The 3350-nt window shown below is 38.3% G+C and overlaps 1 pseudogene; it reads left to right on the top strand.

Annotated features, from left to right (window-relative positions):
* Positions 1-690: 690 nt before the first annotated feature.
* On the top strand, positions 691-2920 carry LOC102853452 (annotated as a pseudogene).
* Positions 2921-3350: the final 430 nt, after the last annotated feature.

Below are 3350 nucleotides of genomic sequence, written 5' to 3'. Positions count from 1 at the left end.
ACAGTACTGGAAATAATAGGAATGCATGAAAATGTAATCTATAATATTAACACCACAATGACAGGAGTGTTAAACGCATGGCAGGGGCAAAAAAAGTAGAATGGAGGAGATGTAATACAGAGTCAGTGAGTTGGAAGACAGAAATCACAATGGAAATATACTAGAAGAAAAATCATAGATGAGAAATGAAGAAAACATCAGAATTATGTGGAATGACATAAAAAAAATAACCCAACAACAACATACATATGATTGGAATTTCAGAAATTCAAATTCAGTGACTGGGGTAATGTGAGTAGGTGTGTTGGAGACAGTGAGATTCCACAGGACAGAGCAGGGTTCGCACCATTGTACATAGGGCTGCTATGAGTCACAGGCAACTCAATGGCACATAACAACAATAACAATATTTTGATATATTTTTTAATTTAATTTAGTCCGTTTTTATTCTTTTTTTTGGCAAATATCAGATAATGGGAGCAAAATTATATTGCTCACTATAATTATACTTTTTTGCTTTGTATAATTTGTAAACGTATTGTGGACAAAATTCTTCGCTAAAGACATACTGCCCAAGAGGAGTTTTTTTCTTTTTTTTTTTTAATTTTTAAAGATTTTTTATCTCGAGTAGGAGGCCTTCCCCTCAACCCCCACTCCAGGCCCCCACCACCCCCGGCCTTAGCAGCCACCATGGCCAAGGTTCCCGGTGCAGCGTTGTCCCAGGCAGGCTTGGTTGGTATCTGTCAGATGAAGGCATTGAAGCTTGTACAAGTTCCCTTGACAACGTCAATATAAATGACATCAACCCCATTGCTCTCAATACAGATCTGAGAACAATTGGCAAGCAATTCCTACCCAGTGACATCAATGGTGGAAAGATTGAAAAGCTTGAAGGTCCATGTGTTTTGCAGATACAAAAAATTCACAATATTGCTGCACCAAAGGATAACAAAGACTCCCAGGTGGCCCCACGGATGCTGTGTCTGCAGATGACTGATGGCCATATAAGTTCCACAGCAGTCGAGTATAATTATATGCCAAAATTACGTTTGAACACGCCATCTAGAACGAAAATTAAGTTCTCAGGCATCATTGACATAAAAAATGGATTTCTGCTCTTGAATGACTCTAATACCATAGTTCTTGGCGGTGAAGTGGAGCACCTTATTGAGAAACAGAAGTTACAGAGAAGTTTGTCAAAACATAATAGAAGCAATATTGGAACCGAAGGTGGACCACCTCCTTTTGTGCCTTTTGGACAGAAGTGTATATCTCATGCCCAAGTGGATAGCAGAGAACTTGATCGAAGAAAGACACTCCAAGTTACAATGCCTGTCAAGCCTTCAAATGATAATGATGAATTTGAAAAGCAAAGGACTGCTGCTATTGCAGAAGTTGCAAAGAGCAAAGAAACCAAGACATTTGGAGGAGGTGGTGGTGGTGCTAGAAATAACCTCAATATGAGTACTGGTGGTAACCGAAATAAAGAAGTTTTACAGAAGGATAAATCAGCTAAACCTGAAGGAAAACATGAAGGTGTCTATAGAGAACTGGTTGATGAGAAAGCTCTGAAGCACATAACAGAAATGGGCTTCAGTAAGGAAGCATCAAGCATCTTATGGATAATGGCAACAACTTGGAAGCTGCATTGAATGTACTTTTTAATAGCAATAAACTGAAGCCTGTTATGGGTCCACCTCTGAGAGGTAAAGGAAAAGGCAGGGTGCGAGTAAGATCTGAAGATGAGGAAGACCTGGGAAATGCAAGACCATCAGCACCTAGCACATTATTTGATTTCTTAGAGTCTAAAATGGGAAATCTGAATGTGGAAGAACCTAAATCACAACCTCAACAACTTCATCAGGCACAGCACAGATTTTCTAATGTGGAACAAAATGGTGTAAGAGATAATAATCAATCAAGACATCCTCCTCAAAATGAAACCAGGCAGCTAAGAAATTAAAAGCCTCCTTGTTTTCAAAGAGACACTCCAAATTCAAAGTCCATTTTTTAAGGTAGTGGATCACCTAGAAACAGAGGTTCTGAAAGACCAACTTCTTCAGTAAATGAAGTATGGTCTGAAGAGAGAATCAAGTGTGATAGACCATATTCAAGACATGATAGAACTAAAGAGCCTACATATCCTTTGAGTTCTCAGCATAATGATGGTGCTTTAAAAAAAAAGAGATAACTCTATGCAAAGTTGACCAGGAAAAGGTTCATCTTACACAGAGGCAAAAGAAAATCCATTTCTTCAAGAATCCATTGATTATAATAATCAAAATGAGGGGAAAGAGAAATTCAAATGGCAGATCCTGATTATTTTTATGACAGAAAACAACGAACAGTAAATAATGAAGCTTTCAGTGGTGTAAAACTTGAAAAACATTTTAATGTACATACTGATTACCAGAATCCTGTCCGAACTAATAAATTCATTGATGTTCCAAATGGAGAGGCAGAAATGCCACCAAAGGGGAGGCAAGTAGGACCTATAAAGCCGGCAGGACCCATCACAGCTACTCCGTATGATGATAAATCATAGTATAATAGTGGGCCTAAAAGAAGACCTGGGCCAATTAAACCAGAAAAAGTTCTAGAATCATCTATTCCTATGGAGTGTACAAAAAAGTGGAAACCTGGAGATGAATGTTTTGCACTTTACTGGGAAAACAATAAATTTTACCGAGTGGAAGTGGAAGCTTTCCGTTCTTCTGGCATGACAGCAGTTGTTAAATTCATCGATTATGGAAACTATGAAGAGGTACTCTTAAGCAACATCAGGCCCATTCAAACAGAGGCATGGGAGGAAGGCACCTATGACCAGACTCTGGAGTTCCGCCGAGGTGGTGATGGCCAGCCAAGACGATCGACTAGGCCAACCTAGCAGTTTTACCAACCTCCCCGTGCTCGGAACTAACACAAAAGACTCTTCATGAAGAAAGGAGGCATCAAGTGAAACATCTTAGTCAAGACCTGTTGACAGCACTCCTGTCTTCCTTCAGGATAAAATGCAGCTATGGTGGATATTAGTATTGGAGGAAAAGAAAAGAAGATTTTGGAAGAGAAAAATAAACATAAGAAAAATACTGAATTAAATATAGCAAACACCTTTTACAAATTAAAGACTTTTTTCTTCTGTCACCAATAAAACCAGCACACTATTAAAAAAAAAAAGAAAGAAAGACATACTGCCCAATTGACATACACTTTTCTGAGTTAGAAGAAAGCTTATGAAGCTTCCATCAGGTCATTATCACACAGCAAACTAAATTAGTATATGCTGCCTTTAAATTAATATCTGACATTTTTATAGACATCAAGTTTAGGCCACAGCTAAAATGTTCATC

The sequence above is a fragment of the Elephantulus edwardii genome, unplaced genomic scaffold, assembly GCF_000299155.1.
Source record: "Elephantulus edwardii isolate Elephantulus edwardi_28Jun2011 unplaced genomic scaffold, EleEdw1.0 scaffold00353, whole genome shotgun sequence".
NCBI classification, from domain to species: Eukaryota; Metazoa; Chordata; class Mammalia; order Macroscelidea; family Macroscelididae; genus Elephantulus; species Elephantulus edwardii.
Note: the sequence above shows the minus strand (reverse complement) of the source record. Positions and strands in the feature narration are given on the sequence as shown.